Here is an 18,811-nt window from a genome sequence, read left to right as displayed (position 1 = left end):
GAATACACAAATCCATTGCAACCAGGATGGCCGAGTGGTTAAGGCGTTGGACTCAAGATCCAATGAGCGTATGCTCACGTGGGTTCAAATCCTACTCCTGGTAGAGAATTAAACTGCTCTTTACTGGTATTTGGGCAGATCTCACCAACTACTGGTCCCACACAACATTAAATTGTCGTTTTGCTAAAAATTTAGCAATGCCCCAAACCATCACACCACCACCATCATGCCTGACTAATGATACAAGATTGCTATTATGCTCTTAATATTTAATTCCATAAAGATATCAATATAGATACCCTAAATATGGTCTTTTTTTAGTGTGTTATAGCACTTCTTGTCCAAAGGTTTCCAAAGATATCCAGGTGTTGTTTTATTTCATTTTATTGCAATATCGGTGGCAGAAAACTTGAATACACAAATCCATTGCAACCAGGATGGCCGAGTGGTTAAGGCGTTGGACTCAAGATCCAATGAGCGTCTGCTCACGTGGGTTCTAATCCTACTTCTGGTAGAGAATTAAACTGCTGTTTACTGGTATTTGGGCAGATCTCAGCAACTACTTGTCCCACACAACATAAAATTTTCCTATTGCTAAAAATTTAGCAATGCCCCAAACCATCACACCACCACCATCATGCCTGACTAATGATACAAGATTGCTATTATGCTCTTAATATTTAATTCTATAAAGATATCAAAATAGAAACCCTTAATATGGTCTTTTTTTAGTGTGTCATAGCACTTCTTGTCCAAAGGTTTCCAAAGATATCCAGGTGTTGTTTTATTTCATTTTATTGCAATATCGGTGGCACAACACTTGAATACACAAATCCATTGCAACCAGGATGGCAGAGTGGTTAAGGCTTTGGACTCAAGATCCAATGAGCGTATGCTCACGTGGGTTCAAATCCTACTTCTGGTAGAGAATTAAACTGCTGTTTACTGGTATTTGGGCAGATCTCAGCAACTACTTGTCCCACACAACATAAAATTATCCTATTGCTAAAAATTTAGCAATGCCCCAAACCATCACACCACCACCATCATGCCTGACTAATGATACAAGATTGCTATTATGTTCTTAATATTTAATTCTATAAAGATATCAAAATAGAAACCCTTAATATGGTCTTTTTTTAGTGTGTCATATCACTTCTTGTGCAAAGGTTTCCAAAGATATCCAGGTGTTGTTTTATTTCATTTTATTGCAATATCGGTGGCAGAAAACTTGAATACACAAATCCATTGCAACCAGGATGGCCGAGTGGTTAAGGCATTGGACTCAATATCCAATGAGCGTATGCTCACGTGGGTTCAAATCCTACTCCTGGTAGAGAATTGATCTGCTCTTTACTGGTATTTGGGCAGATCTCAGCAACTACTTGTCCCACAGAACATAAAATTGTGCTTTAGCTAAAAATTTAGCAATGCCCCAAACCATCACACCACCACCATCATGCCTGACTAATGATACAAGATTGCTAACATGCTCTTCACAAATCATTCCAAGAAGAAATCAAAATAGAAACCCTTAATATGGTCTTTTTTTAGTGTGTCATAGCACTTCTTGTCCAAAGGTTTCCAAAGAATCCAGGTGTTGTTTTATTTCATTTTATTGCAATATCGGTGGCAGAAAACTTGAATACACAAATCCATTGCAACCAGGATGGCCGAGTGGTTAAGGCGTTGGACTCAAGATCCAATGAGCGTATGCTCACGTGGGTTCCAATCCTACTCTTGGTAGAGAATTGAACTGCTCTTTACTGGTATTTGGGCAGATCTCAGCAATTACTGGTCCCACAGAACATAAAATTGTCCTATTCTTGAAAATTTAGCAATGCCCCAAACCATCACACCACCACCATCATGCCTGAATAATGATACAAGATTGCTAACATGCTCTTCAAAAATCATTCCAAGAAGAAATCAAAATAGAAACCCTTAATATGGTCTTTTTTTAGTGTGTCATATCACTTCTTGTCCAAAGGTTTCCAAAGATATCCAGGTGTTGTTTTATTTCATTTTATTGCAATATCGGTGGCAGAAAACTTGAATACACAAATCCATCGCAACCAGGATGGCCTGATTGGTTAAGGCGTTGGACTCAAGATCCAATGAGCGTATGCTCACGTGGGTTCCAATCCTACTCCTGGTAGAGAATTGAACTGCTCTTTACTGGTATTTGGGCAGATCTCAGCAACTACTGGTCCCACAGAACATAAAATTGTCCTATTCTTGAAAATTTAGCAATGCCCCAAACCATCACACCACCACCATCATGCCTGAATAATGATACAAGATTGCTAACATGCTCTTCACAAATCATTCCAAGAAGAAATCAAAATAGAAACCCTTAATATGGTCTTTTTTTAGTGTGTCATAGCACTTCTTGTCCAAAGGTTTCCAAAGATATCCAGGTGTTGTTTTATTTCATTTTATTGCAATATCGGTGGCAGAAAACTTGAATACACAAATCCATTGCAACCAGGATGGCCGAGTGGTTAAGGCGTTGGACTCAAGATCCAATGAGCGTATGCTCACGTGGGTTCAAATCCTACTCCTGGTAGAGAACTGATCTGCTCTTTACTGGTATTTGGGCAGATCTCAGCAACTACTGGTCCCACACAACATAAAATTGTCGTTTTGCTAAAAATTTAGCAATGCCCCAAACCATCACACCACCACCATCATGCCTGAATAATGATACAAGATTGCTAACATGCTCTTCACAAATCATTCCAAGAAGAAATCGAAATAGAAACCCTTAATATGGTCTTTTTTTAGTGTGTCATAGCACTTCTTGTCCAAAGGTTTCCAAAGATATCCAGGTGTTGTTTTATTTCATTTTATTGCAATATCGGTGGCAGAAAACTTGAATACACAAATCCATTGCAACCAGGATGGCCGAGTCGTTAAGGCGTTGGACTCAAGATCCAATGAGCGTATGCTCACGTGGGTTCAAATCCTACTCCTGGTAGAGAATTGATCTGCTCTTTACTGGTATTTGGGCAGATCTCAGCAACTACTTGTCCCAAAGAACATAAAATTGTCCTTTTGCTAAAAATTTAGCAATGCCCCAAACCATCACACCACCACCATCATGCCTGAATAATGATACAAGATTGCTATTTTGCTCTTAATATTTAATTCCATAAAGAAATCAAAATAGAAACCCTTAATATGGTCTTTTTTTAGTGTGTCATAGCACTTCTTGTCCAAAGGTTTCCAAAGATATCCAGGTGTTGTTTTATTTCATTTTATTGCAATATCGGTGGCAGAAAACTTGAATACACAAATCCATTGAAACCAGGATGGCCGAGTGGTTAAGGCGTTGGACTCAAGATCCAATGAGCGTATGCTCACGTGGGTTCCAATCCTACTCCTGGTAGAGAATTGAACTGCTCTTTACTGGTATTTGGGCAGATCTCAGCAACTACTGGTCCCACACAACATAAAATTGTCCTATTCTTGAAAATTTAGCAATGCCCCAAACCATCACACCACCACCATCATGCCTGAATAATGATACAAGATTGCTAACATGCTCTTCACAAATCATTCCAAGAAGAAATCAAAATAGAAACCCTTAATATGGTCTTTTTTTAGTGTGTCATAGCACTTCTTGTCCAAAGGTTTCCAAAGATATCCAGGTGTTGTTTTATTTCATTTTATTGCAATATCGGTGGCAGAAAACTTGAATACACAAATCCATTGCAACCAGGATGGCCGAGTGGTTAAGGCGTTGGACTCAAGATCCAATGAGCGTATGCTCATGTGGGTTCCAATCCTACTCCTGGTAGAGAATTGAACTGCTCTCTACTTGTTTTTGGGCAGATCTCAGCAACTACTGGTCCCACAGAACATAAAATTGTCCTCTTGTTAAAACTTTAGCAATGCCCCAAACCATCACACCACCACCATCATGCCTGACTAATGATACAAGATTGCTATTATGCTCTTAATATTTAATTCCATAGAGATATCAATATAGATACCCTAAACATGGTCTTTTTTTAGTGTGTCATATCACTTCTTGTGCAAAGGTTTCCAAAGATATCCAGGTGTTGTTTTATTTCATTTTAGTGCAATATCGGTGGCAGAAAACTTGAATACACAAATCCATTGCATCCAGGATGGCCGAGTGGTTAAGGCGTTGGACTCAAGATCCAATGACCGTATCCTCATGTGGGTCCAAATCCTACTCCTGGTAGAGAATTAAACTGCTGTTTACAGGTATTTGGGCAGATCTCAGCAACTACTGGTCCCACATAACATAAAATTGTCCTTTTGCTAAAAATTTAGCAATGCCCCAAACCATCACACCACCACCATCATGCCTGACTAATGATACAAGATTGCTATTATGCTCTTAATATTTAACTCCATAAAGATATCAAAATAGAAACCCTTAATATGGTCTTTTTTTAGTGTGTCATATCACTTCTTGTCCAAAGGTTTCCAAAGATATCCAGGTGTTGTTTTATTTCATTTTATTGCAATATCGGTGGCAGAAAACTTGAATACACAAATCCATTGCAACCAGGGTGGCCGAGTGGTTAAGGCGTTGGACTCAAGATCCAATGAGCGTATGCTCACGTGGGTTCCAATCCTACTGCTGGTAGAGAATTGATCTGCTGTTTACTGGTATTTGGGCAGATCTCACCAACTACTGGTCCCACACAACATAAAATTGTCCTTTTGCTAAAAATTTAGCAATGCCCCAAACCATCACACCACCACCATCATGCCTGACTAATGATACAAGATTGCTAACATGCTCTTCACAAATCATTCCATAAAGATATCAAAATAGAAACCCTTAATATGGTCTTTTTTTAGTGTGTCATATCACTTCTTGTCCAAAGGTTTCCAAAGATATCCAGGTGTTGTTTTATTTCATTTTATTGCAATATCGGTGGCAGAAAACTTGAATACACAAAACCATCGCAACCAGGATGGCCTGATTGGTTAAGGCGTTGGACTCAAGATCCAATGAGCGTATTCTCACGTGGGTTCCAATCCTACTCCTGGTAGAGAATTGAACTGCTCTTTACTGGTATTTGGGCAGATCTCAGCAACTACTGGTCCCACAGAACATAAAATTGTCCTATTCTTGAAAATTTAGCAATGCCCCAAACCATCACACCACCACCATCATGCCTGAATAATGATACAAGATTGCTAACATGCTCTTCACAAATAATTCCAAGAAGAAATCAAAATAGAAACCCTTAATATGGTCTTTTTTTAGTGTGTCATAGCACTTCTTGTCCAAAGGTTTCCAAAGATATCCAGGTGCTGTTTTATTTCATTTTATTGCAATATCGGTGGCAGAAAACTTGAATACACAAAACCATCGCAACCAGGATGGCCTGATTGGTTAAGGCGTTGGACTCAAGATCCAATGAGCGTATTCTCACGTGGGTTCCAATCCTACTCCTGGTAGAGAATTGAACTGCTCTTTACTGGTATTTGGGCAGATCTCAGCAACTACTGGTCCCACAGAACATAAAATTGTCCTATTCTTGAAAATTTAGCAATGCCCCAAACCATCACACCACCACCATCATGCCTGAATAATGATACAAGATTGCTAACATGCTCTTCACAAATCATTCCAAGAAGAAATCAAAATAGAAACCCTTAATATGGTCTTTTTTTAGTGTGTCATAGCACTTCTTGTCCAAAGGTTTCCAAAGATATCCAGGTGCTGTTTTATTTCATTTTATTGCAATATCGGTGGCAGAAAACTTGAATACACAAATCCATTGCAACCAGGATGGCCGAGTGGTTAAGGCGTTGGACTCAAGATCCAATGAGCGTATGCTCACGTGGGTTCAAATCCTACTCCTGGTAGAGAACTGATCTGCTCTTTACTGGTATTTGGGCAGATCTCAGCAACTACTTGTCCCACACAACATAAAATTGTCGTTTTGCTAAAAATTTAGCAATGCCCCAAACCATCACACCACCACCATCATGCCTGACTAATGATACAAGATTGCTATTATGCTCTTAATATTTAATTCCATAAAGATATCAATATAGATACCCTAAACATGGTCTTTTTTTAGTGTGTCATATCACTTCTTGTCCAAAGGTTTCCAAAGATATCCAGGTGTTGTTTTATTTCATTTTATTGCAATATCGGTGGCAGAAAACTTGAATACACAAATCCATTGCAACCAGGATGGCCGAGTGGTTAAGGCGTTGGACTCAAGATCCAATGAGTGTATGCTCACGTGGGTTCCAATCCTACTCCTGGTAGAGAATTGAACTGCTCTTTACTGGTATTTGGGCAGATCTCAGCAACTACTGGTCCCACAGAACATAAAATTGTCCTATTCTTGAAAATTTAGCAATGCCCCAAACCATCACACCACCACCATCATGCCTGAATAATGATACAAGATTGCTAACATGCTCTTCACAAATCATTCCAAGAAGAAATCGAAATAGAAACCCTTAATATGGTCTTTTTTTAGTGTGTCATAGCACTTCTTGTCCAAAGGTTTCCAAAGATATCCAGGTGTTGTTTTATTTCATTTTATTGCAATATCGGTGGCAGAAAACTTGAATACACAAATCCATTGCAACCAGGATGGCCGAGTGGTTAAGGCGTTGGACTCAAGATCCAATGAGCGTATGCTCACGTGGGTTCAAATCCTACTCCTGGTAGAGAATTGATCTGCTCTTTACTGGTATTTGGGCAGATCTCAGCAACTACTTGTCCCAAAGAACATAAAATTGTCCTTTTGCTAAAAATTTAGCAATGCCCCAAACCATCACACCACCACCATCATGCCTGAATAATGATACAAGATTGCTATTTTGCTCTTAATATTTAATTCCATAAAGATATCAAAATAGAAACCCTTAATATGGTCTTTTTTTAGTGTGTCATAGCACTTCTTGTCCAAAGGTTTCCAAAGATATCCAGGTGTTGTTTTATTTCATTTTATTGCAATATCGGTGGCAGAAAACTTGAATACACAAATCCATTGAAACCAGGATGGCCGAGTGGTTAAGGCGTTGGACTCAAGATCCAATGAGCGTATGCTCATGTGGGTTCCAATCCTACTCCTGGTAGAGAATTGAACTGCTCTTTACTTGTTTTTGGGCAGATCTCAGCAACTACTGGTCCCACAGAACATAAAATTGTCCTCTTGCTAAAACTTTAGCAATGCCCCAAACCATCACACCACCACCATCATGCCTGACTAATGATACAAGATTGGTATTATGCTCTTAATATTTAATTCCATAAAGATATCAAAATAGAAACCCTTAATATGGTCTTTTTTTAGTGTGTCATATCACTTCTTGTCCAAAGGTTTCCAAAGATATCCAGGTGTTGTTTTATTTCATTTTATTGCAATATCGGTGGCAGAAAACTTGAATACACAAATCCATTGCAACCAGGATGGCCGAGTGGTTAAGGCGTTGGACTCAAGATCCAATGAGCGTATGCTCACGTGGGTTCCAATCCTACTCCTGGTAGAGAATTGAACTGCTCTTTACTGGTATTTGGGCAGATCTCAGCAACTACTGGTCCCACAGAACATAAAATTGTCCTATTCTTGAAAATTTAGCAATGCCCCAAACCATCACACCACCACCATCATCCCTGAATAATGATACAAGATTGCTAACATGCTCTTCACAAATCATTCCAAGAAGAAATCAAAATAGAAACCCTTAATATGGTCTTTTTTTAGTGTGTCATAGCACTTCTTGTCCAAAGGTTTCCAAAGATATCCAGGTGTTGTTTTATTTCATTTTATTGCAATATCGGTGGCAGAAAACTTGAATACAAAAATCCATTGCAACCAGGATGGCCGAGTGGTTAAGGCGTTGCACTCAAGATCCAATGAGCGTATGCTCATGTGGGTTCCAATCCTACTCCTGGTAGAGAATTGAACTGCTCTCTACTTGTTTTTGGGCAGATCTCAGCAACTACTGGTCCCACAGAACATAAAATTGTCCTCTTGTTAAAACTTTAGCAATGCCCCAAACCATCACACCACCACCATCATGCCTGACTAATGATACAAGATTGCTATTATGCTCTTAATATTTAATTCCATAGAGATATCAATATAGATACCCTAAACATGGTCTTTTTTTAGTGTGTCATATCACTTCTTGTGCAAAGGTTTCCAAAGATATCCAGGTGTTGTTTTATTTCATTTTAGTGCAATATCGGTGGCAGAAAACTTGAATACACAAATCCATTGCAACCAGGATGGCCGAGTGGTTAAGGCGTTGGACTCAAGATCCAATGACCGTATCCTCATGTGGGTCCAAATCCTACTCCTGGTAGAGAATTAAACTGCTGTTTACAGGTATTTGGGCAGATCTCAGCAACTACTGGTCCCACACAACATAAAATTGTCCTATTCTTGAAAATTTAGCAATGCCCCAAACCATCACACCACCACCATCATGCCTGAATAATGATACAAGATTGCTAACATGCTCTTCACAAATCATTCCAAGAAGAAATCGAAATAGAAAACCTTAATATGGTCTTTTTTTAGTGTGTCATAGCACTTCTTGTCCAAAGGTTTCCAAAGATATCCAGGTGTTGTTTTATTTCATTTTATTGCAATATCGGTGGCAGAAAACTTGAATACACAAATCCATTGAAACCAGGATGGCCGAGTGGTTAAGGCGTTGGACTCAAGATCCAATGAGCGTATGCTCACGTGGGTTCCAATCCTACTCCTGGTAGAGAATTGAACTGCTCTTTACTGGTATTTGGGCAGATCTCAGCAACTACTGGTCCCACAGAACATAAAATTGTCCTATTCTTGAAAATTTAGCAATGCCCCAAACCATCACACCACCACCATCATGCCTGAATAATGATACAAGATTGCTAACATGCTCTTCACAAATCATTCCAAGAAGAAATCAAAATAGAAACCCTTAATATGGTCTTTTTTTAGTGTGTCATAGCACTTCTTGTCCAAAGGTTTCCAAAGATATCCAGGTGTTGTTTTATTTCATTTTATTGCAATATCGGTGGCAGAAAACTTGAATACACAAATCCATTGCAACCAGGATGGCCGAGTGGTTAAGGCGTTGGACTCAAGATCCAATGAGCGTATGCTCATGTGGGTTCCAATCCTACTCCTGGTAGAGAATTGAACTGCTCTCTACTTGTTTTTGGGCAGATCTCAGCAACTACTGGTCCCACAGAACATAAAATTGTCCTCTTGTTAAAACTTTAGCAATGCCCCAAACCATCACACCACCACCATCATGCCTGACTAATGATACAAGATTGCTATTATGCTCTTAATATTTAATTCCATAGAGATATCAATATAGATACCCTAAACATGGTCTTTTTTTAGTGTGTCATATCACTTCTTGTGCAAAGGTTTCCAAAGATATCCAGGTGTTGTTTTATTTCATTTTAGTGCAATATCGGTGGCAGAAAACTTGAATACACAAATCCATTGCAACCAGGATGGCCGAGTGGTTAAGGCGTTGGACTCAAGATCCAATGACCGTATCCTCATGTGGGTCCAAATCCTACTCCTGGTAGAGAATTAAACTGCTGTTTACAGGTATTTGGGCAGATCTCAGCAACTACTGGTCCCACACAACATAAAATTGTCCTTTTGCTAAAAATTTAGCAATGCCCCAAACCATCACACCACCACCATCATGCCTGACTAATGATACAAGATTGCTATTATGCTCTTAATATTTAATTCCATAAAGATATCAATATAGATACCCTAAATATGGTCTTTTTTTAGTGTGTCATATCACTTCTTGTCCAAAGGTTTCCAAAGATATCCAGGTGTTGTTTTATTTCATTTTATTGCAATATCGGTGGCAGAAAACTTGAATACACAAATCCATTGCAACCAGGATGGCCGAGTGGTTAAGGCGTTGGACTCAAGATCCAATGAGCGTATGCTCACGTGGGTTCAAATCCTACTTCTGGTAGAGAATTAAACTGCTCTTTACTGGTATTTGGGCAGATCTCACCAAGTACTGGTCCCACACAACATAAAATTGTCCTTTTGCTAAAAATTTAGCAATGCCCCAAACCATCACACCACCACCATCATGCCTGACTAATGATACAAGATTGCTATTACGCTTTTAATATTTAATTCCATAAAGATATCAAAATAGAAACCCTTAATATGGTCTTTTTTTAGTGTGTCATATCACTTCTTGTCCAAAGGTTTCCAAAGATATCCAGGTGTTGTTTTATTTCATTTTATTGCAATATCGGTGGCAGAAAACTTGAATACACAAATCCATTGCAACCAGGATGGCCGAGTGGTTAAGGCGTTGGACTCAAGATCCAATGAGCGTATGCTCACGTGGGTTCCAATCCTACTCCTGGTAGAGAGTTGAACTGCTCTTTACTGGTATTTGGGCAGATCTCAGCAACTACTGGTCCCACAGAACATAAAATTGTCCTATTCTTGAAAATTTAGCAATGCCCCAAACCATCACACCACCACCATCATGCCTGAATAATGATACAAGATTGCTAACATGCTCTTCACAAATCATTCCAAGAAGAAATCAAAATAGAAACCCTTAATATGGTCATTTTTTAGTGTGTCATAGCACTTCTTGTCCAAAGGTTTCCAAAGATATCCAGGTGTTGTTTTATTTCATTTTATTGCAATATCGGTGGCAGAAAACTTGAATACACAAATCCATTCCAACCAGGATGGCCGAGTGGTTAAGGCGTTGGACTCAAGATCCAATGAGCGTATGCTCACGTGGGTCCAAATCCTACTCCTGGTAGAGAATTGATCTGCTCTTTACTGGTATTTGGGCAGATCTCAGCAACTACTTGTCCCAAAGAACATAAAATTGTCCTTTTGCTAAAAATTTAGCAATGCCCCAAACCATCACACCACCACCATCATGCCTGACTAATGATGCAAGATTGCTATTATGCTCTTAATATTTAATTCCATAAAGATATCAATATAGATACCCTAAATATGGTCTTTTTTTAGTGTGTCATAGCACTTCTTGTCCAAAGGTTTCCAAAGATATCCAGGTGTTGTTTTATTTCATTTTATTGCAATATCGGTGGCAGAAAACTTGAATACACAAATCCATTGCAACCAGGATGGCCGAGTGGTTAAGGCGTTGGACTCAAGATCCAATGAGCGTATGCTCACGTGGGTTCAAATCCTACTCCTGGTAGAGAATTAAACTGCTCTTTACTGGTATTTGGGCAGATCTCACCAACTACTGGTCCCACACAACATAAAATTGTCCTTTTGCTAAAAATTTAGCAATGCCCCAAACCATCACACCACCACCATCATGCCTGACTAATGATACAAGATTGCTATTATGCTCTTAATATTTAATTCCATAAAGATATCAATATAGATACCCTAAATATGGTCTTTTTTTAGTGTGTTATAGCACATCTTGTCCAAAGGTTTCCAAAGATATCCAGGTGTTGTTTTATTTCATTTTATTGCAATATCGGTGGCAGAAAACTTGAATACACAAATCCATTGCAACCAGGATGGCCGAGTGGTTAAGGCTTTGGACTCAAGATCCAATGAGCGTATGCTCACGTGGGTTCCAATCCTACTTCTGGTAGAGAATTAAACTGCTGTTTACTGGTATTTGGGCAGATCTCAGCAACTACTTGTCCCACACAACATAAAATTATCCTATTGCTAAAAATTTAGCAATGCCCCAAACCATCACACCACCACCATCATGCCTGACTAATGATACAAGATTGCTATTATGCTCTTAATATTTAATTCTATAAAGATATCAAAATAGAAACCCTTAATATGGTCTTTTTTTAGTGTGTCATAGCACTTCTTGTCCAAAGGTTTCCAAAGATATCCAGGTGTTGTTTTATTTCATTTTATTGCAATATCGGTGGCAGAAAACTTGAATAAACAAATCCATTGCAACCAGGATGGCCGAGTGGTTAAGGCGTTGGACTCAAGATCCAATGAGCGTATGCTCACGTGGGTTCAAATCCTACTCCTGGTAGAGAATTGAACTGCTCTTTACTGGTATTTGGGAAGATCTCAGCAACTACTTGTCCCACAGAACATAAAATTGTCCTTTAGCTAAAAATTTAGCAATGCCCCAAACCATCACACCACCACCATCATGCCTGACTAATGATACAAGATTGCTAACATGCTCTTCACAAATCATTCCAAGAAGAAATCAAAATAGAAACCCTTAATATGGTCTTTTTTTGTGTGTCATAGCACTTCTTGTCCAAAGGTTTCCAAAGATATCCAGGTGTTGTTTTATTTCATTTTATTGCAATATCGGTGGCAGAAAACTTGAATACACAAATCCATTGCAACCAGGATGGCCGAGTGGTTAAGGCGTTGGACTCAAGATCCAATGAGCGTATTCTCACGTGGGTTCCAATCCTACTCCTGGTAGAGAATAGAACTGCTCTTTACTGGTATTTGGGCAGATCTCAGCAATTACTGGTCCCACAGAATATAAAATTGTCCTATTCTTGAAAATTTAGCAATGCCCCAAACCATCACACCACCACCATCATGCCTGACTAATGATACAAGATTGCTATTATGCTTTTAATATTTAATTCTATAAAGATATCAAAATAGAAACCCTTAATATGGTCTTGTTTAGTGTGTCATAGCACTTCTTGTCCAAAGGTTTCCAAAGATATCCAGGTGTTGTTTTATTTCATTTTATTGCAATATCGGTGGCAGAAAACTTGAATACACAAATCCATTGCACCCAGGATGGCCGAGTGGTTAAGGCGTTGGACTCAAGATCCAATGAGCGTATGCTCACGTGGGTTCAAATCCTACTACTGGTAGAGAATTGATCTGCTCTTTACTGGTATTTGGGCAGATCTCAGCAATTACTGGTCCCACACAACATAAAATTGTCCTATTCTTGAAAATTTAGCAATGCCCCAAACCATCACACCACCACCATCATGCCTGACTAATGATACAAGATTGCTATTATGGTCTTAATATTTAATTCCATAAAGATATCAAAATAGAAACCCTTAATATGGTCTTTTTTTAGTGTGTCATAGCACTTCTTGTACAAAGGTTTCCAAAGATATCCAGGTGTTGTTTTTTTTCATTTTATTGCAATATCGGTGGCAGAAAACTTGAATACACAAATCCATTGCAACCAGGATGGCCGAGTGGTTAAGGCGTTGGACTCAAGATCCAATGAGCGTATGCTCACGTGGGTTCCAATCCTACTCCTGGTAGAAAATTGAACTGCTCTTTACTGGTATTTGGGCAGATCTCAGCAACTACTTGTCCCACACAACATAAAATTGTCATTTTGCTAAAAATTTAGCAATGCCCCAAACCATCACACCACCACCATCATGCCTGACTAATGATACAAGATTGCTAACATGCTCTTCACAAATCATTCTAAGAAGAAATCAAAATAGAAACCCTTAATATGGTCTTTTTTTAGTGTGTCATATCACTTCTTGTCCAAAGGTTTCCAAAGATATCCAGGTGTTGTTTTTTCATTTTATTGCAATATCGGTGGCAGAAAACTTGAATACACAAATCCTTTGCAACCAGGATGGCCGAGTGGTTAAGGCGTTGGACTCAAGATCCAATGAGCGTATGCTCACGTGGGTTCCAATCCTACTCCTGGTAGAGAATTGAACTGCTCTTTACTGGTATTTGGGCAGATCTCAGCAACTACTGGTCCCACAGAACATAAAATTGTCCTATTCTTGAAAATTTAGCAATGCCCCAAACCATCACACCACCACCATCATGCCTGACTAATGATACAAGATTGCTAACATGCTCTTCACAAATCATTCCAAGAAGAAATCAAAATAGAAACCCTTAATATGGTCTTTTTTTAGTGTGTCATAGCACTTCTTGTACAAAGGTTTCCAAAGATATCCAGGTGTTGTTTTATTTCATTTTATTGCAATATCGGTGGCAGAAAACTTGAATACACAAATCCATTGCAACCAGGATGGCCGAGTGGTTAAGGCGTTGGACTCAAGATCCAATGAGCGTATGCTCACGTGGGTTCAAATCCTACTTCTGGTAGAGAATTAAACTGCTCTTTACTGGTATTTGGGCAGATCTCACCAACTACTGGTCCCACACAACATAAAATTGTCCTTTTGCTAAAAATTTAGCAATGCCCCAAACCATCACACCACCACCATCATGCCTGACTAATGATACAAGATTGCTATTATGCTCTTAATATTTAATTCCATAAAGATATCAATATAGATACCCCAAATATGGTCTTTTTTTAGTGTGTTATAGCACTTCTTGTCCAAAGGTTTCCAAAGATATCCAGGTGTTGTTTTATTTCATTTTATTGCAATATCGGTGGCAGAAAACTTGAATACACAAATCCATTGCAACCAGGATGGCCGAGTGGTTAAGGCGTTGGACTCAAGATCCAATGAGCGTATGCTCATGTGGGTTCCAATCCTACTCCTGGTAGAGAATTGAACTGCTCTTTACTGGTATTTGGGCAGATCTCAGCAACTACTGGTCCCACAGAACATAAAATTGTCCTATTCTTGAAAATTTAGCAATGCCCCAAACCATCACACCACCACCATCATGCCTGAATAATGATACAAGATTGCTAACATGCTCTTCACAAATCATTCCAAGAAGAAATCAAAATAGAAACCCTTAATATGGTCTTTTTTTAGTGTGTCATAGCACTTCTTGTCCAAAGGTTTCCAAAGATATCCAGGTGTTGTTTTATTTCATTTTATTGCAATATCGGTGGCAGAAAACTTGAATACACAAATCCATTGCAACCAGGATGGCCGAGTGGTTAAGGCGTTGGACTCAAGATCCAATGAGCGTATGCTCACGTGGGTCCAAATCCTACTCCTGGTAGAGAATTGATCTGCTCTTTACTGGTATTTGGGCAGATCTCAGCAACTACTTGTCCCAAAGAACATAAAATTGTCCTTTAGCTAAAAATTTAGCAATGCCCCAAACCATCACACCACCACCATCATGCCTGACTAATGATACAAGATTGCTATTATGCTCTTAATATTTAATTCCATAAAGATATCAATATAGATACCCTAAATATGGTCTTTTTTTAGTGTGTCATATCACTTCTTGTGCAAAGGTTTCCAAAGATATCCAGGTGTTGTTTTATTTCATTTTATTGCAATATCGGTGGCAGAAAACTTGAATACACAAATCCATTGCAACCAGGATGGCAGAGTGGTTAAGGCTTTGGACTCAAGATCCAATGAGCGTATGCTCACGTGGGTTCCAATCCTACTTCTGGTAGAGAATTAAACTGCTGTTTACTGGTATTTGGGCAGATCTCAGCAACTACTTGTCCCACACAACATAAAATTATCCTATTGCTAAAAATTTAGCAATGCCCCAAACCATCACACCACCACCATCATGCCTGACTAATGATACAAGATTGCTATTATGCTCTTAATATTTAATTCTATAAAGATATCAAAATAGAAACCCTTAATATGGTCTTTTTTTAGTGTGTCATAGCACTTCTTGTCCAAAGGTTTCCAAAGATATCCAGGTGTTGTTTTATTTCATTTTATTGCAATATCGGTGGCAGAAAACTTGAATACACAAATCCATTGCAACCAGGATGGCCGAGTGGTTAAGGCGTTGGACTCAAGATCCAATGAGCGTATGCTCACGTGGGTTCAAATCCTACTTCTGGTAGAGAATTAAACTGCTCTTTACTGGTATTTGGGCAGATCTCACCAACTACTGGTCCCACACAACATAAAATTGTCCTTTTGCTAAAAATTTAGCAATGCCCCAAACCATCACACCACCACCATCATGCCTGACTAATGATACAAGATTGCTATTATGCTCTTAATATTTAATTCTATAAAGATATCAAAATAGAAACCCTTAATATGGTCTTTTTTTAGTGTGTCATAGCACTTCTTGTCCAAAGGTTTCCAAAGATATCCAGGTGTTGTTTTATTTCATTTTATTGCAATATCGGTGGCAGAAAACTTGAATACACAAATCCATTGCAACCAGGATGGCCGAGTGGTTAAGGCTTTGGACTCAAGATCCAATGAGCGTATGCTCACGTGGGTTCCAATCCTACTTCTGGTAGAGAATTAAACTGCTGTTTACTGGTATTTGGGCAGATCTCAGCAACTACTTGTCCCACACAACATAAAATTATCCTATTGCTAAAAATTTAGCAATGCCCCAAACCATCACACCACCACCATCATGCCTGACTAATGATACAAGATTGCTATTATGCTCTTAATATTTAATTCTATAAAGATATCAAAATAGAAACCCTTAATATGGTCTTTTTTTAGTGTGTCATAGCACTTCTTGTCCAAAGGTTTCCAAAGATATCCAGGTGTTGTTTTATTTCATTTTATTGCAATATCGGTGGCAGAAAACTTGAATAAACAAATCCATTGCAACCAGGATGGCCGAGTGGTTAAGGCGTTGGACTCAAGATCCAATGAGCGTATGCTCACGTGGGTTCAAATCCTACTCCTGGTAGAGAATTGATCTGCTCTTTACTGGTATTTGGGAAGATCTCAGCAACTACTTGTCCCACAGAACATAAAATTGTCCTTTAGCTAAAAATTTAGCAATGCCCCAAACCATCACACCACCACCATCATGCCTGACTAATGATACAAGATTGCTAACATGCTCTTCACAAATCATTCCAAGAAGAAATCAAAATAGAAACCCTTAATATGGTCTTTTTTTAGTGTGTCATAGCACTTCTTGTCCAAAGGTTTCCAAAGATATCCAGGTGTTGTTTTATTTCATTTTATTGCAATATCGGTGGCAGAAAACTTGAATACACAAATCCATTGCAACCAGGATGGCCGAGTGGTTAAGGCGTTGGACTCAAGATCCAATGAGCGTATTCTCACGTGGGTTCCAATCCTACTCCTGGTAGAGAATAGAACTGCTCTTTACTGGTATTTGGGCAGATCTCAGCAATTACTGGTCCCACAGAATATAAAATTGTCCTATTCTTGAAAATTTAGCAATGCCCCAAACCATCACACCACCACCATCATGCCTGACTAATGATACAAGATTGCTATTATGCTTTTAATATTTAATTCTATAAAGATATCAAAATAGAAACCCTTAATATGGTCTTGTTTAGTGTGTCATAGCACTTCTTGTCCAAAGGTTTCCAAAGATATCCAGGTGTTGTTTTATTTCATTTTATTGCAATATCGGTGGCAGAAAACTTGAATACACAAATCCATTGCACCCAGGATGGCCGAGTGGTTAAGGCGTTGGACTCAAGATCCAATGAGCGTATGCTCACGTGGGTTCAAATCCTACTACTGGTAGAGAATTGATCTGCTCTTTACTGGTATTTGGGCAGATCTCAGCAATTACTGGTCCCACACAACATAAAATTGTCCTATTCTTGAAAATTTAGCAATGCCCCAAACCATCACACCACCACCATCATGCCTGACTAATGATACAAGATTGCTATTATGGTCTTAATATTTAATTCCATAAAGATATCAAAATAGAAACCCTTAATATGGTCTTTTTTTAGTGTGTCATAGCACTTCTTGTACAAAGGTTTCCAAAGATATCCAGGTGTTGTTTTTTTTCATTTTATTGCAATATCGGTGGCAGAAAACTTGAATACACAAATCCATTGCAACCAGGATGGCCGAGTGGTTAAGGCGTTGGACTCAAGATCCAATGAGCGTATGCTCACGTGGGTTCCAATCCTACTCCTGGTAGAGAATTGAACTGCTCTTTACTGGTATTTGGGCAGATCTCAGCAACTACTTGTCCCACACAACATAAAATTGTCATTTTGCTAAAAATTTAGCAATGCCCCAAACCATCACACCACCACCATCATGCCTGACTAATGATACAAGATTGCTAACATGCTCTTCACAAATCATTCTAAGAAGAAATCAAAATAGAAACCCTTAATATGGTCTTTTTTTAGTGTGTCATATCACTTCTTGTCCAAAGGTTTCCAAAGATATCCAGGTGTTGTTTTTTCAATTTATTGCAATATCGGTGGCAGAAAACTTGAATACACAAATCCTTTGCAACCAGGATGGCCGAGTGGTTAAGGCGTTGGACTCAAGATCCAATGAGCGTATGCTCACGTGGGTTCCAATCCTACTCCTGGTAGAGAATTGAACTGCTCTTTACTGGTATTTGGGCAGATCTCAGCAACTACTGGTCCCACAGAACATAAAATTGTCCTATTCTTGAAAATTTAGCAATGCCCCAAACCATCACACCACCACCATCATGCCTGACTAATGATACAAGATTGCTAACATGCTCTTCACAAATCATTCCAAGAAGAAATCAAAATAGAAACCCTTAATATGGTCTTTTTTTAGTGTGTCATAGCACTTCTTGTCCAAAGGTTTCCAAAGATATCCAGGTGTTGTTTTATTTCATTTTATTGCAATATCGGTGGCAGAAAACTTGTATACACAAATCCATTGCAACCAGGATGGCCGAGTGGTTAAGGCGTTGGACTCAAGATCCAATGAGCGTATGCTCACGTGGGTTCAAATCCTACTTCTGGTAGAGAATTAAACTGCTCTTTACTGGTATTTGGGCAGATCTCACCAACTACTGGTCCCACACAACATAAAATTGTCCTTTTGCTAAAAATTTAGCAATGCCCCAAACCATCACACCACCACCATCATGCCTGACTAATGATACAAGATTGCTATTATGCTCTTAATATTTAATTCCATAAAGATATCAATATAGATACCCTAAATATGGTCTTTTTTTAG

General features: G+C 38.8%; 43 non-coding genes across 43 annotated transcripts; all 43 read left to right on the top strand.

Annotated features, from left to right (window-relative positions):
- Positions 1–20: 20 nt before the first annotated feature.
- Positions 21–103, top strand: trnal-caa (transfer RNA leucine (anticodon CAA)). Its single transcript has one exon. It is a non-coding gene; the product is annotated as a tRNA-Leu (tRNA).
- Positions 104–431: 328 nt separating this feature from the next.
- trnal-caa (transfer RNA leucine (anticodon CAA)) lies at positions 432–514 on the top strand. The gene has a single exon. It is a non-coding gene; the product is annotated as a tRNA-Leu (tRNA).
- Positions 515–842: 328 nt separating this feature from the next.
- trnal-caa (transfer RNA leucine (anticodon CAA)) lies at positions 843–925 on the top strand. Its single transcript has one exon. It is a non-coding gene; the product is annotated as a tRNA-Leu (tRNA).
- Positions 926–1,253: 328 nt separating this feature from the next.
- Positions 1,254–1,336, top strand: trnal-caa (transfer RNA leucine (anticodon CAA)). The gene has a single exon. It is a non-coding gene; the product is annotated as a tRNA-Leu (tRNA).
- Positions 1,337–1,663: 327 nt separating this feature from the next.
- trnal-caa (transfer RNA leucine (anticodon CAA)) lies at positions 1,664–1,746 on the top strand. The gene has a single exon. It is a non-coding gene; the product is annotated as a tRNA-Leu (tRNA).
- Positions 1,747–2,074: 328 nt separating this feature from the next.
- On the top strand, positions 2,075–2,158 carry trnal-caa (transfer RNA leucine (anticodon CAA)). Its single transcript has one exon. It is a non-coding gene; the product is annotated as a tRNA-Leu (tRNA).
- Positions 2,159–2,486: 328 nt separating this feature from the next.
- Positions 2,487–2,569, top strand: trnal-caa (transfer RNA leucine (anticodon CAA)). Its single transcript has one exon. It is a non-coding gene; the product is annotated as a tRNA-Leu (tRNA).
- Positions 2,570–2,897: 328 nt separating this feature from the next.
- On the top strand, positions 2,898–2,980 carry trnal-caa (transfer RNA leucine (anticodon CAA)). The gene has a single exon. It is a non-coding gene; the product is annotated as a tRNA-Leu (tRNA).
- Positions 2,981–3,308: 328 nt separating this feature from the next.
- Positions 3,309–3,391, top strand: trnal-caa (transfer RNA leucine (anticodon CAA)). Its single transcript has one exon. It is a non-coding gene; the product is annotated as a tRNA-Leu (tRNA).
- Positions 3,392–3,719: 328 nt separating this feature from the next.
- trnal-caa (transfer RNA leucine (anticodon CAA)) lies at positions 3,720–3,802 on the top strand. The gene has a single exon. It is a non-coding gene; the product is annotated as a tRNA-Leu (tRNA).
- Positions 3,803–4,541: 739 nt separating this feature from the next.
- Positions 4,542–4,624, top strand: trnal-caa (transfer RNA leucine (anticodon CAA)). Its single transcript has one exon. It is a non-coding gene; the product is annotated as a tRNA-Leu (tRNA).
- Positions 4,625–5,776: 1,152 nt separating this feature from the next.
- Positions 5,777–5,859, top strand: trnal-caa (transfer RNA leucine (anticodon CAA)). Its single transcript has one exon. It is a non-coding gene; the product is annotated as a tRNA-Leu (tRNA).
- A 328-nt stretch (positions 5,860–6,187) lies between these two features.
- On the top strand, positions 6,188–6,270 carry trnal-caa (transfer RNA leucine (anticodon CAA)). Its single transcript has one exon. It is a non-coding gene; the product is annotated as a tRNA-Leu (tRNA).
- Positions 6,271–6,598: 328 nt separating this feature from the next.
- trnal-caa (transfer RNA leucine (anticodon CAA)) lies at positions 6,599–6,681 on the top strand. The gene has a single exon. It is a non-coding gene; the product is annotated as a tRNA-Leu (tRNA).
- A 328-nt stretch (positions 6,682–7,009) lies between these two features.
- On the top strand, positions 7,010–7,092 carry trnal-caa (transfer RNA leucine (anticodon CAA)). The gene has a single exon. It is a non-coding gene; the product is annotated as a tRNA-Leu (tRNA).
- Positions 7,093–7,420: 328 nt separating this feature from the next.
- Positions 7,421–7,503, top strand: trnal-caa (transfer RNA leucine (anticodon CAA)). Its single transcript has one exon. It is a non-coding gene; the product is annotated as a tRNA-Leu (tRNA).
- A 328-nt stretch (positions 7,504–7,831) lies between these two features.
- trnal-caa (transfer RNA leucine (anticodon CAA)) lies at positions 7,832–7,914 on the top strand. The gene has a single exon. It is a non-coding gene; the product is annotated as a tRNA-Leu (tRNA).
- A 328-nt stretch (positions 7,915–8,242) lies between these two features.
- trnal-caa (transfer RNA leucine (anticodon CAA)) lies at positions 8,243–8,325 on the top strand. Its single transcript has one exon. It is a non-coding gene; the product is annotated as a tRNA-Leu (tRNA).
- Positions 8,326–8,653: 328 nt separating this feature from the next.
- Positions 8,654–8,736, top strand: trnal-caa (transfer RNA leucine (anticodon CAA)). Its single transcript has one exon. It is a non-coding gene; the product is annotated as a tRNA-Leu (tRNA).
- Positions 8,737–9,064: 328 nt separating this feature from the next.
- On the top strand, positions 9,065–9,147 carry trnal-caa (transfer RNA leucine (anticodon CAA)). Its single transcript has one exon. It is a non-coding gene; the product is annotated as a tRNA-Leu (tRNA).
- A 328-nt stretch (positions 9,148–9,475) lies between these two features.
- On the top strand, positions 9,476–9,558 carry trnal-caa (transfer RNA leucine (anticodon CAA)). The gene has a single exon. It is a non-coding gene; the product is annotated as a tRNA-Leu (tRNA).
- A 328-nt stretch (positions 9,559–9,886) lies between these two features.
- trnal-caa (transfer RNA leucine (anticodon CAA)) lies at positions 9,887–9,969 on the top strand. The gene has a single exon. It is a non-coding gene; the product is annotated as a tRNA-Leu (tRNA).
- Positions 9,970–10,297: 328 nt separating this feature from the next.
- Positions 10,298–10,380, top strand: trnal-caa (transfer RNA leucine (anticodon CAA)). Its single transcript has one exon. It is a non-coding gene; the product is annotated as a tRNA-Leu (tRNA).
- Positions 10,381–10,708: 328 nt separating this feature from the next.
- On the top strand, positions 10,709–10,791 carry trnal-caa (transfer RNA leucine (anticodon CAA)). Its single transcript has one exon. It is a non-coding gene; the product is annotated as a tRNA-Leu (tRNA).
- Positions 10,792–11,119: 328 nt separating this feature from the next.
- On the top strand, positions 11,120–11,202 carry trnal-caa (transfer RNA leucine (anticodon CAA)). Its single transcript has one exon. It is a non-coding gene; the product is annotated as a tRNA-Leu (tRNA).
- Positions 11,203–11,530: 328 nt separating this feature from the next.
- Positions 11,531–11,613, top strand: trnal-caa (transfer RNA leucine (anticodon CAA)). Its single transcript has one exon. It is a non-coding gene; the product is annotated as a tRNA-Leu (tRNA).
- Positions 11,614–11,941: 328 nt separating this feature from the next.
- On the top strand, positions 11,942–12,024 carry trnal-caa (transfer RNA leucine (anticodon CAA)). The gene has a single exon. It is a non-coding gene; the product is annotated as a tRNA-Leu (tRNA).
- Positions 12,025–12,351: 327 nt separating this feature from the next.
- On the top strand, positions 12,352–12,434 carry trnal-caa (transfer RNA leucine (anticodon CAA)). The gene has a single exon. It is a non-coding gene; the product is annotated as a tRNA-Leu (tRNA).
- Positions 12,435–12,761: 327 nt separating this feature from the next.
- trnal-caa (transfer RNA leucine (anticodon CAA)) lies at positions 12,762–12,844 on the top strand. The gene has a single exon. It is a non-coding gene; the product is annotated as a tRNA-Leu (tRNA).
- Positions 12,845–13,172: 328 nt separating this feature from the next.
- On the top strand, positions 13,173–13,255 carry trnal-caa (transfer RNA leucine (anticodon CAA)). Its single transcript has one exon. It is a non-coding gene; the product is annotated as a tRNA-Leu (tRNA).
- Positions 13,256–13,581: 326 nt separating this feature from the next.
- On the top strand, positions 13,582–13,664 carry trnal-caa (transfer RNA leucine (anticodon CAA)). The gene has a single exon. It is a non-coding gene; the product is annotated as a tRNA-Leu (tRNA).
- A 328-nt stretch (positions 13,665–13,992) lies between these two features.
- On the top strand, positions 13,993–14,075 carry trnal-caa (transfer RNA leucine (anticodon CAA)). Its single transcript has one exon. It is a non-coding gene; the product is annotated as a tRNA-Leu (tRNA).
- Positions 14,076–14,403: 328 nt separating this feature from the next.
- On the top strand, positions 14,404–14,486 carry trnal-caa (transfer RNA leucine (anticodon CAA)). The gene has a single exon. It is a non-coding gene; the product is annotated as a tRNA-Leu (tRNA).
- A 328-nt stretch (positions 14,487–14,814) lies between these two features.
- trnal-caa (transfer RNA leucine (anticodon CAA)) lies at positions 14,815–14,897 on the top strand. The gene has a single exon. It is a non-coding gene; the product is annotated as a tRNA-Leu (tRNA).
- Positions 14,898–15,225: 328 nt separating this feature from the next.
- On the top strand, positions 15,226–15,308 carry trnal-caa (transfer RNA leucine (anticodon CAA)). Its single transcript has one exon. It is a non-coding gene; the product is annotated as a tRNA-Leu (tRNA).
- A 328-nt stretch (positions 15,309–15,636) lies between these two features.
- On the top strand, positions 15,637–15,719 carry trnal-caa (transfer RNA leucine (anticodon CAA)). The gene has a single exon. It is a non-coding gene; the product is annotated as a tRNA-Leu (tRNA).
- Positions 15,720–16,047: 328 nt separating this feature from the next.
- Positions 16,048–16,130, top strand: trnal-caa (transfer RNA leucine (anticodon CAA)). Its single transcript has one exon. It is a non-coding gene; the product is annotated as a tRNA-Leu (tRNA).
- Positions 16,131–16,458: 328 nt separating this feature from the next.
- On the top strand, positions 16,459–16,541 carry trnal-caa (transfer RNA leucine (anticodon CAA)). Its single transcript has one exon. It is a non-coding gene; the product is annotated as a tRNA-Leu (tRNA).
- Positions 16,542–16,869: 328 nt separating this feature from the next.
- Positions 16,870–16,952, top strand: trnal-caa (transfer RNA leucine (anticodon CAA)). Its single transcript has one exon. It is a non-coding gene; the product is annotated as a tRNA-Leu (tRNA).
- A 327-nt stretch (positions 16,953–17,279) lies between these two features.
- On the top strand, positions 17,280–17,362 carry trnal-caa (transfer RNA leucine (anticodon CAA)). Its single transcript has one exon. It is a non-coding gene; the product is annotated as a tRNA-Leu (tRNA).
- Positions 17,363–17,690: 328 nt separating this feature from the next.
- On the top strand, positions 17,691–17,773 carry trnal-caa (transfer RNA leucine (anticodon CAA)). The gene has a single exon. It is a non-coding gene; the product is annotated as a tRNA-Leu (tRNA).
- A 326-nt stretch (positions 17,774–18,099) lies between these two features.
- trnal-caa (transfer RNA leucine (anticodon CAA)) lies at positions 18,100–18,182 on the top strand. Its single transcript has one exon. It is a non-coding gene; the product is annotated as a tRNA-Leu (tRNA).
- Positions 18,183–18,510: 328 nt separating this feature from the next.
- trnal-caa (transfer RNA leucine (anticodon CAA)) lies at positions 18,511–18,593 on the top strand. Its single transcript has one exon. It is a non-coding gene; the product is annotated as a tRNA-Leu (tRNA).
- The last annotated feature ends 218 nt before the right edge of the window (positions 18,594–18,811 follow it).

Source organism: Oryzias latipes, chromosome 10 (genome assembly GCF_053564925.1).
Source record: "Oryzias latipes strain Hd-rR chromosome 10, Olatipes_Hd-rR_3.1".
Lineage (NCBI taxonomy): Eukaryota > Metazoa > Chordata > Actinopteri > Beloniformes > Adrianichthyidae > Oryzias > Oryzias latipes.
The sequence above is the reverse complement of the archived record's forward strand: the minus strand, read 5'-3'. Positions and strand labels throughout refer to the sequence as shown.